General features: G+C 38.6%; 1 long non-coding RNA gene across 1 annotated transcript; it reads left to right on the top strand.

Moving 5' to 3' along the window:
- Nucleotides 1-1189: 1189 nt before the first annotated feature.
- LOC111768408 (uncharacterized) lies at nt 1190-7960 on the top strand. The gene is made up of 3 exons (XR_002800751.2): nt 1190-1295; nt 4958-5131; nt 5338-7960. It is a non-coding gene; the product is annotated as an uncharacterized lncRNA (long non-coding RNA).
- The last annotated feature ends 3459 nt before the right edge of the window (nt 7961-11419 follow it).

The following is an 11419-nucleotide window of genomic DNA, read 5'->3' as shown; positions in this document are numbered from 1 at the left end:
CTGTTTTCTAGGTCTATTGTTCCTTGTTTCTTATCCTACTGTCTTTTTGTGTGTTTTAATGACTTTTGATATCAGTATGCTTTGAACCTATTTGTCATGTTCTTTTGCGTGACTGCTACAGGTTTTTCCCTTGTCGTTACTATGAGGCTTACATAAAATATCTTAGAATTGTAGCACACTAGTTTAAACTAATAACAACTTAACTTCAATAGAATTCCTAAACTTTATACTTTTACTTCTCCCCCTCACCCCACATTTTAGGTTATTAGTGTTACAATTTACATGTTTGTAAATATTTTTAAATAATAACAGACTATTTCAGTTATGGTTATTTTTACTATGGTTATTTTTATGGTTAACTTTTAAACTAGAATTCTAAGTAATTATGCACCACCATTACTGTATTACAGAATCTAACTTTGGCTATACAGTCATGCACCACATAATGTTTCAGTCTGTGATGGACCACATATACAATGGTGGTCTGATTAGTACCATATAGCCTAGGTGTTCAGTAGGGTTTACCATTTAGCTTTGTGTAAGTACTGTAGAGAAGGAAGAAATTTTTCTCTACTCTTATAAGTTCTTCTGGCTGGCCTAAGAATTAAATTGACATGATGCAGATTAACAGGAGAGAAACAAACAAAAGTTTAATAACATGTATACACAGGAAAAACTCAGGAAAACTGAGTAACTCACAAAAATGGCCAAAGCCCTCACCTTAAATACCATCCTCAGCTAAAGGCAAAATAAAATATTGGGGGTGGGGAGAGCCAGGGACTTCAATGGGAAGGAAGGCAATTCACAGGTTGGTGAAAAGGAGCAAACATTTAAAAAACAAGTCTTTGGCCACACATAAACCGAAGAACATATCTGGCAGCCCAACAAACAGGCTTTTCTAGGTTTCTCTCTGTCTACCACCTAATTTACGTTATGTTAAGGTGATAGCTTGCTTCATGAGACAAATTTTTTTATCTGAATTCTTTTAGGCAGTTAAGGGGTTAGTAACAAGAAAAGAATTGAGTCTTTTGTTTCTTAAAAATAAACAGGCTAAAATAATCCTCCTGTTGAAGAAATATGTCTTTGGGTGACAAATTCTGTTCCCCTTCAGTACACTCTATGATGTTCACACAAGGACGAAATTGCCTAGCAACATATTTCTCAGAATGTGCCCCTATTGTGAAGTGGCATCTACAACTAGCAGTGAGTTTTATGCTACCATTTAATGTTTTTATGATGTTAATTAGTGTCCTTTTAATTCCACTCAAAGAACTTCCTCTGGCATTTCTTGTAAGGTAGGTCTAGTGGAAATGAACTCCCTCAGCTTTTGTTTGTTCGGGAAAGTCTTTATCCTTCCTTCATTTCTTAAGTCTGCTTTGCCAGGTACAGAATTCTTGATTGAAAATGTTTTTTCTTTGAATATGTCACCCCATTCTCACCTGGCCTGAAAAGTTTCTGTTGAAAAATATACGAATTGTCTTATTGGGTTCTCTTGTATGTAACTTCTCTTTTTTCTCTTGCTGCTTTAAAAATTCTTTGTCTTTGACTTTTGACAATTTAATTTTGATGTGTCTTGGTGTACTCCTATTCAGGTTCAAAGCACTTGGGGTCCTTTGGACCTCAGGGATGTAGATGTCCATTTCTTTTCCCAGGTTCAAGAAGTTTTCAGCCATTGTTGCTTTAAATCTACTTCCTGTCCCTTTTTCTCTTCCGGAATTCCCATAATGCAAATATTGTTTCTTTCCTTTGTGTTCCATAAGTCTCTTAGGCTTCTTTCACTCTTTTTCATTCTTTTTTCTTTTTGCTCCTCTGACTGGATAATTTCAAATGCTTTATCCTCCAGGTTGCTGATTCTTTCTTCTGCATGGTCAAGTCTGATTTTGAAACTCTCTATTGAATTCTTCAGCTCAGTTCTTGTATTTTCCAACTCTAGTATTTCTTTGTTTAGATTTTTTTGATGGTTTCCATTTATTATTGGAATTTCTTATTTTGTTCATGCATTGTCTTCCTAATTTTGTTTGGTTGTCCGTCTGTGTGTTCTTGTAGTTCCCAAAACTTCCTTAAGAGGATTATTCTGAATATATTGTCTGACAGTTCATAGATCTCCATTTCTTTAGGGTCAGTTAATGGAGCTCTATTAGTTTCCTTTGGTGGTGTCATATTTACCTGATTTTTCATGATCTTTGATTCCTTATATTGGTATCTATGTATTTCTGTAAGTGATCACCTCTTTCAGACTTTGTAGGTTCACTTTGACTGACAGTTCTTCACTCATCAGCTCAGTTTTGGTTTCTGGGTGTGTGTGCTGGTAGTGTGCTTGGATAGGTGGGGCTTGCTATTATGGTCTCTTTTTGGGTGAGGCAACTGTTTGGGCTCTGAGGTTGGGGATGTGGGTGTGTGCCATTCGCTGAGGACAGTTGGATAAGACCACTGGATTGGTTCCCTACCCAATTAAGACTGTGGGATGAGCTCCACCATTGCCTGGATTCTCTGGGCAGACATACTAGGTGGTCAGGACTGAGTCTCTATTCAGTAGTAGATGTGGGTATGAATTAGCTTCCTTGCGCTGGGAGTGCAGTGGGACAGGACCCAGGGCCTGTAAGGTTTTTCTTGTGGGGACCCAAATTAGGCAAGATTGTGTGCTGAATGTCCTGCTCAGATGAGGCCAGTGGTTTTGCTGTTCATACAGGAAAAGCCATGAGCTGTGCTCTCTGTTTAAGTGCCACTGTAAGCAGGGCCATTGGATGCGCTATGAAGCTTACCATGTGTTCAGTTAGGTTCCCCAGTTGGGCAGGCTGAAGGCTGTATTTAGCAATGAGCAGGGATAGGAGTTAGTTTCCCTGCCTGCGTGCAGGGGGAGAAGCAACTCTTAAGCCAGTAAAGCACTTTGTTGTCTTAACTCAAACTGAACCATGCACCAAGTTCCCTGGCCAAACAAGGCTACTGGCTTGGCTCTGCCTGCTTATTCTTTGGGTCTAGTGTTGCTGGCTTATGCAGCTTCCAGGTATTCTCACCAGACCTTCCAATCAGATGGGGTGGGGAGGCAATTGCCACAGTGGGTGGGGCTATGTCACAGTTTCTTTGCCTAGGTAGGATGGGGAGGGGCCGCTTCAGGCCTCCCCCAACTTCTTCCCAAGCAGGCTTCAGTGGGGAGGGTTCAGAGCTACCTTCAGCCTTAGCTATTAATTAATCCCCCTGCCTGGTTTTATCAGGGGAATGCTCCCTGACTGATACTGACTTTGCTCTGGAGGTGATTAGCTCCACCTGCCTGCCTCTTGGCTCAGGCTTTGCTTATTACACAGTTTTCAGGTGTTCTCACCAGCCCTTCTGGTCAGAAGGGGCCTGGGAGTCATAGTGAATGGGCTATATTTCAGCTTTCTTGGCTGGGTGGGATAGGGAGGGGCCACACCAGGCAATTTCCAATTTTTTTCAAGCAGGTTTTCTGATTGGAAGGGGCCAGGAGCTACCCTCAGCTTTAGCTATAAATTAATCCTCCTGCCTGGATATAGTAGGGGAACCCTCCAGGGTTTTGTCTGGGAGCAATCAGCTCTGCCTACCTACCTCTCAGCTCAAGCATTGCTGGTTACACATCTACCTGGTGCTCTCACCAGTGCCTCTGGCCAAGATAGAGCTGGGAGACAATCTCCCCAGTGGGTGCTGCTATGAATAGCTCCTTGCCGGGGTATGGGAAACAGGCAAAACTCCTCATTTTAGGATCCCAATCAGACAGATCTCTACCCCAGTGAGTTCTCTGGTCAGTGTGCACCAACCAACTTTGTTCCACAGATGAGCAAAGCCACTAATTGGGATTACTACTGGGCACTGCAGGTATGAACTTGGTCTGCCAAGATCCATGTACTGGTTGTTGCAAGCCTCTTCCACCTTTTCCATCACAGATTCCCAGCAGTTGAGCCCTTCAGATTCCTCTGCAATCCCTATGGGTTGAGATCGGAGCAAGGGCTCCCACAAAGTGACCCACAATGCTGGGGGGGCTGATTGCTTCCCCCACCCCCATGTTCTCTTTTTCCACTGGAGGAACTGGAGGCTCATGGGAGGCCTCTCTGCATGGTGCTGTATTAGCCTAAGGGAGGGGCAATGTCGTCAGTGTGGCCGCTTCTCTTACCCTTCTAATACAGTCTGTCTTGGTCTCTGGAGTGCAGGTGGTGCTTCAGCTCACCTCCATGTTCTAGGATTCTCTCAGTGGTATCTTGTTTACGAATAGTTGTTAGCTGTTCTTGTGAGGGAGAGAGGTCAGGAACAACTTATGTGGCCATTTGGGTGATGTCACTCCTACATAATATTTTTATTTAGAAGCTAGATCACTGGTTTATTATAATGAGGTATAACTTAGGAATAGCCAGATGGAAGAGATGCATATGGCAAAGAGCACAGAGCTTCCACGCTCTCTCCAATTGGGCCACTCTCCCGAAATTTCTGTGTGCCCACCAACCTGGAAGCTTTTATTGGGTTAATTTTGATAAAGACAGCATATGGGGAATTCTGGAGTATATCCTTGCAGGGGACGAAAAAGCCTTCTAACTCTTTGAGTTGAGGTACAATCTGTGTCTGTGTTTGATTGCAGAATGATGCTCATCCTTCTACAAGAAAGGATCCTGTCCTCCACAAATCATTTGTAGAGCTAGGAACTAGAGATGGGGTCTGTAATTTGTGGTTCCACACACATGGAAGGGCACATCATAATCAGAGGGCAAGAGGATACTTCCTTAGAGGACTACCTACCATTTAGCAAGATAAGACTTTCGCTATAGCTGGAGCTTCTCTGCTTGAAAAGCACCGTTGTATTCAATCCAGTGTTAAGATTGCATCTTGAGTGACTTCTCTGGACTCAGCCGTTAACCCTCATCGGAGCTCACCAACTCCAACCTTCTAATCCAAGGAATTCACATTGTAGATAGCCATGATTATAATTAATGATGGAAAACCCGTGCAATTTCAGGTATCAAGAGTGGCTGAACAAAGGAGGACTGACACTCCCATGTTGAGAAATCAATGCCTGTTCAGGAGAAACTAGAGTCTTCTGCCTCTGCACTACTTCAAGCATAGGCAGCAGCCAGCTCTCAATTTCTGGCAGAAAGCATAGGAGGCCCAGGATTCTCAATCTTCTGCAGAGGTGACTATTTTTCCATAGTACCCTTGCTAGGTATAAGATATTAAAGGTAAAAGAGGCAAGAAAAGCAGTTAGGAGAGTATGGCCAACAAGATATATTTGGTTGTTTCTGACAACAAGCAATCTTGAACAAGTATGGGATAAGCCTGACATGATGATGTCATTGTGGTTTAGAAAGATGATTCATCTAATATCAATGGTTTACATAGGTTGAAGCCACGAGAGAAGACTAGAGACAAGAAAATGAGTTTCTATAAATGGAAAGAAAACAAAGACATATAGAAGTCACTAAGTCAAAAAGAGAGAAAGAACATCCACCGTCATCTAGGCTCAAAACATCTACCGTCAAGAGACTTCACTCTTCTGCAGTTAGCCCCAAAACAATATAAATTTTGGATAAGATGTATAACTTCTTTAACATTCCTTATGTTCATCCTTTTAAAAAATTTTCCACGGTTACCACTGTAATTCAGAAGTTAACTGTATTTTGCAGGAGGCGCCTAATTTTTCTACTTTGCCTAGCCCAGTGATTCTCAAAGTGTGTTCTACTGTATGAAAGGATCAATGTCGCCCGAGAACTTTAGAATTGCAACATTTCTTCTAACTAAAGTTTTTTTTTTGGCTTTCTCTCTTTCAGAACGATTAATTTCTATTGTCTATAGTCAAATAAATAAGTTTAAATTATGGTTTAGATATTCCATACTTTTCACAATCTAGTTCCTTCCTACTTTTCTATTTATTGCACTTAAACACAAATTTGCAGTATTAGCTTTGATCATCTGTTCACTATCGCCTTCCTTTTGCTACCCCATAAACACTGCCCATGAAATGTCCCTCTCATTTCATAGTGTCTTCCTTTTTTACTTTCTCTCTATCCACATATTTGTCTTCCAGAACAGAAGTAGCAACTCTCAGCATAAATGTCACCATTAGAGAGACTCCTGCTCTAGGAATGACCCCCGGCTATCCAGAAAACATGTCTACACTGTTTGACTTTGCTCCCTTAGTCATTGCAAGTGGACCCAAGACAGACATGTGGCCATCTCAAAATTTTTGGCAAATATATAACTATATCTTGTCAATAACACTGAAAAGGCTTCTAGTGATTGTATACTTGGCATCTATTCCATACAACATTCTTTTCATGAGATGTCATTATGATCAACAAGTTTCTTAATAATATGGTAATATGTATGGGGGTGGGCGGGAGGGTGGTGTCAGTGTGCGCGGTTAAATGCTGGGAGGGGTACAACTAGAACTGGTTCTGGTTCTACATTACACAGTTACTTAGTATTTTGTCTGGAAAAATTACGGAAGTTTTGGACTTTAGTTTTATTTCTGAGTAAAGAAAGGAGATTAATCCTAGAGTTCATGATCACTGGTTCTACCTCTTGAATGGGGATTATTAAGCAACCTATACTTAACCAAATTTTATATACAAACATACCTTGTTTTATTGCGCTTTGCTTTATTGTGCTTCACAGATACTGCATTTGTTATAAGACTCTCCATCAGCAGAAAGATTAAAACTGGCTGAAGGCTCAGATGATGGTTAGCATTTTTTAGCAATAAAATATTTTTTAATTAAGGTATGGACATTGTTTGTTTAGACATACTGCTATTGCGTACTTAATAGACTACAATATAGTGTAAATGTAACTTTTATACACAGTGGGGAATCAGAAGATTCCTGTGGCTCACTTTATTGAGATATTCACTTTATTGTGGTGGTCTGGAACTGAACCGATAATATCTCTGAGGTATGCCTGTATATATGCATAAATTATACTGAGGTTTCAGCTTAATATAGTGCCTGTAATAAGGAGCACCATACGTTCTATTTCCTTTTCAGCTCATCGATTTCACAAAAGGAAAGGTGTATTATGATCCTAGCATCCACTCCTGTTAGAGACTTAGGAAGCTTCCCAGAATATGATCTGCTAGTTCTCCAGTTAGGAGAGAAAAAAACACTTCATCACCTCCTTGTGTTTAAGACCAAGCTGTTTCAAAATCAATTCTCTAGTTCCCATCATAGAAACAATTCCTTTAATTAGGGTTTGCCATGTCACAGCTTCTGCTTGTTAGTCCTTTATTTCCAGCCTAAGTTTCAGAGAGAGACTAATCCACTAGGTCTTTTAATGAGTTTCCAGAATTATCTCAGACAGAGGTAATTCTCTGAGGTTAAGTAACTGAAATAGTGATTGACCTTTGTCTTCTCCTCAAATTCCGGTATAATTAATTCCTCAGCTGCTTCCACCCAGGTTGTACTATGGAGATTCATACATTTCTGACCTTGGTCCAGACTTTCTCTCTTCTTCATTAATTGACTACGAAAGTTGTTCACTTAGGAAACACCAACACCCCAAGGGAGGTTAATAAGTATATGCTTACATTGCAAACTTTCTAAAAGATAGATTGGAATAAATTCAAGGTTAGATGCATGAATGAAATTACCTTTGCTATCTGTGTACTCGATCATACAGTATATATTTCATTAACTTTTTGAATGCATAATTGTTTGAAACACTCTGCCAGTTTTTTGTTTATATTTTATCTACAGATACAACTTTAACGTGGTTTTTTTGGTGATTCTTTTGAAGTGGCTTGATTACGGCTCTGTGTACTAAAGAGTAAACATAAATTAGAGAAGTTTTTTACTGAAAATGAGATAATTATTTTACCATAATTTTCACAAATATAGAACTTAATTAAAATGGCTGGACATTAAACAGAAACTGTTAAAGAAAAATGTGTCGGGAGAAAATTGCATATGTTTACATTTAAATTATGATTTTAAAAAGAAAAAAATGAATATAATCACTGTACAAAAAATTTCGAAAGTAGAGACAAAGTAAAAATTATCCAAGCTCATCTGAATGTCTTGCCACCACTAACATTATCAGTTTAAAATTATTTTCCCCAGGTTTTTGTCATGTGTTTTATATGAATGACAATAAGACCATAGTAAACATTTACCTCTTTTTTTAATTTCTAATGTAAAAATTGGATATTCTTGAATTATATATCTTAATAGTTATAGTTTTAATTTCTATATTATGTCCCAATAGATGATGGTACCATAATTAATTATTCCCCCGTAATGAAACATTTATAGTTTTGAATTTTTCATTATTACAACACGGAAATCAAGTTTTCCAAAATGATATTTCTCTATATTTTGAATTATCTACTTAGAAGAGGGTCCAGAAGTTTTACCACAGGATTGGAAGATAAAAACATTTTTATACCAATTGCTATACATTGTCCAATTGCTTAAGAATAAAAGCTATAGGCCATTAAATTATAAATAAAAAGTCATTCCAATTTTCAATGATACCATAATTCCTATTTCATCACACACAGGCTAAGATTAACAATATTATCATTGTTATTTAATCTTTATTTAACAGAAAATATCTAATCGTTTTGATCTGTTCCTTTATCATTAGATTTTCTAATTTTTATTCAATGTTTTCCTAGTGACTAGTACTTACTTTTTAACACAGATATCTTTCACTAATTGAAAGCTTCATGTTTTTCTTATTAATATTACAAATATTTTACATAATATTGTTTTTTGTTTGTCATATTTATAGTAATTATGTTTCAGTTAGATTTTGCCTGTTTATTGCCTTTGTGTGGGAAATTAAGGGAATTAGAAATACTTTCAACTTCTAAGAAGTCAAATGTGTCTATATATTTTTTAAATTTGTATATGGTTATTATAAATAGTCACCCCCATTTTCCCTTATATACCTGCTTCCTAAATTGTATATTTTTCAATGATGAAGTTCCTACTTTGGACTGATCTTTTTATATATATTTGAATTTCCATCTGTATTAGTCAGAGTTCTCCAGAGAAACAGAATCAACAGGATGTATATATTTATTTTTATATTTATATATATTTATATATGTGTAAACAAACACACATATCAAGAGGGAGAGAGAGATTCTAAGCAATTGGCTCATGCACTTGTGGGTGATGGCAAGTTCAAAATCCTCAGGGCATCTGACCAGCAGGCTGGAAATTTTGGCAAGATTTGATATTGAAGGAGAGCAGAATATACCATACCTAAATATGCTTCTTTGTCATGAGGATTATTTTGAGCTGTTATTTTCAAGGAAGCATAGACATAGGAAAAGCTCTGGAAACCAACTAGAAGTGACCACGTTGTAAGAGATATTTACGTTTATAAAGGAAATCTCCATTTTTAAGGGTGTCACCCTCTCTTTACCAGGAAGAGGAGGAAGACCAAATCTATAGGAACTCTTATCAATGGAGAAGGCAGTGACTTAAATCTGCATAACGTTCATACCATCATTTACTGTGCTTTGTGCCTGATAAGCTCCCATAACTGACTCCCCCACCAACATCTTCTTTTGTTTTTAGCTGAAGATAATATTTAAGGTGGTAGCTTGGGCCATTTTGAGGAGTTACTCAGTTTTCCTGGGTATCTACCATGTATATGGGAAGTATACAGGTTATTAAACTTTTGTTTGTTTTTCTCCTGTTAATCTTCTGTTTATTACAGAGAGGTCTCAGCCAAGAACATAGAAGGGTAGAGGGAAAATTATTTTTCCTCCCCTACAGTTCGGTGACCCATGATGGCACCTGCTGAGACCACAAACTCACTCTCTAACCTGCAGGTGGAATCATGGCAAACTGGCAGAAGCCAGTAAAGGGTAAGAAATCTTACCAAAGTCAGCTCTTCAAATGTCTCACCCTGTAGTGTCCAGTCAAGAGAGGAAGGTAAAGTTTTAATTTTCCTCCTTTCTTTCCAAATTCAGATTAGCAGGAGAAAATATTTATGTGAAATCATTTCTTGGGTATAGCTACTCTGCTGAAGTCTGGTTCTGAGTACTTTTTCTGTTGATCTTTTTTTCTCCCAGAGATGTCCATTGTTTTCTTTTGTCTCTGTCTTTTGTGTCATTTGTCATAAGGAGAAGAATCATAGGAATGATGAGGTTTTCCTTTCATCTTGTTCTGTGTATTGAAAGCTTGGCTTTGTGACCATTGAGAACATTCTCTCTGGTCTCTGCCAGCTGGAACATGCATGTGTCAGCAGGCACCTGGCAGACAGCCAAACAGGCTGTGGATCCAGGAAGCAGCATTCTCTTTGTCCCATCATGCCAGCTCTCAGGGAAGTTCATCATATGGAGTCACAGTTCATAAGGGTCCTCTGTGGTCTCTACCTTCATTGTCTTGTTAGTGCTGGAAAAGTCCCATTCCAGCAGTGCCTTCCCAGTGTCACAGATTAGTGGGTATGTGACTGGAGGCGTCTAATATTCTTGTGGGAAACTGGAGACACTGTTTTCACTATACCATTCCGACTGCCTGTGATGATAAAGGTCTTTACTTTTTTGTATTAACTCTGCGAGTGAACTTTCTGGATTTTGTGAGAGCTGCATCTTTTGCACCCTCTTTTGGGGTGCCTCTTGTGTCCATGGTTAAGTCATAAAAAGGCTTATTTTATTGGTTTGAGTCACTACTGAGATTAATATAAGATCCTACTCATCAATGGCAAGATGGTAGATCCTTTGAGTTGGAAATACTTTTATATTTGAAAAAAATTTTTAGAGAGCTCTCATCCTAAACAACTTCTTTATGGGTACCTATAGAAAATATAATTTGAAAAATAGACACAGAGGAGTATGGAGGCTAGCCTTAGGGACTCCCTTAACAAGATGAAATTAGAAAGCCCTTTTTGCTGCTACTTAGAGAAAATCCTATCAAATTTAGAGAAGAGTCGGAATGGCTATTCACAACCCCACTCACAGGGACCTGGATTGGCTGCTAAGGAGTGTTCTTCGCACCCATGATCATACTGTAGTTATCACACAAGCCAGATGGCTCCCTGGGGAGAACTCCCTCACAAAGGAAACAGATGACTAGAATTTCTCCCAGGCCATCCTACAAATGACCAGGAAATGGAATGATTGAAGGCTAGTGTTCATTCAGGGGATGACAGAAGCAATAGTAGAGACTTTTTCTCCATAAGGTGAATGGGTCTTAGGTTGAATTGTGCACTCAAAAAAAGGAGAGCATTCAAAAGCCTCCTTTCAATTCAAAATACTCCATGGAACCATGCTGCATTAAATCTTGAAGCTCTAGAACACAGAAATCTTTTGACTTTCATTTTAGCTGGAAGTCTTCTCCTTGATATGAAGAAGCAAATTGAGGATAATGTAGTTGGATGGGCAAGTCAGTCCCTTGATATCATTCAGGCTACAATTCAATTATTTGAGGAATTCAAAGCAACTGTCTTTGTCTTACAAATCTTTACAAAA

The sequence above is a fragment of the Equus caballus genome, chromosome 16, assembly GCF_041296265.1.
Source record: "Equus caballus isolate H_3958 breed thoroughbred chromosome 16, TB-T2T, whole genome shotgun sequence".
Lineage (NCBI taxonomy): Eukaryota > Metazoa > Chordata > Mammalia > Perissodactyla > Equidae > Equus > Equus caballus.
This window is presented reverse-complemented; position numbering and strand designations above follow the sequence as displayed.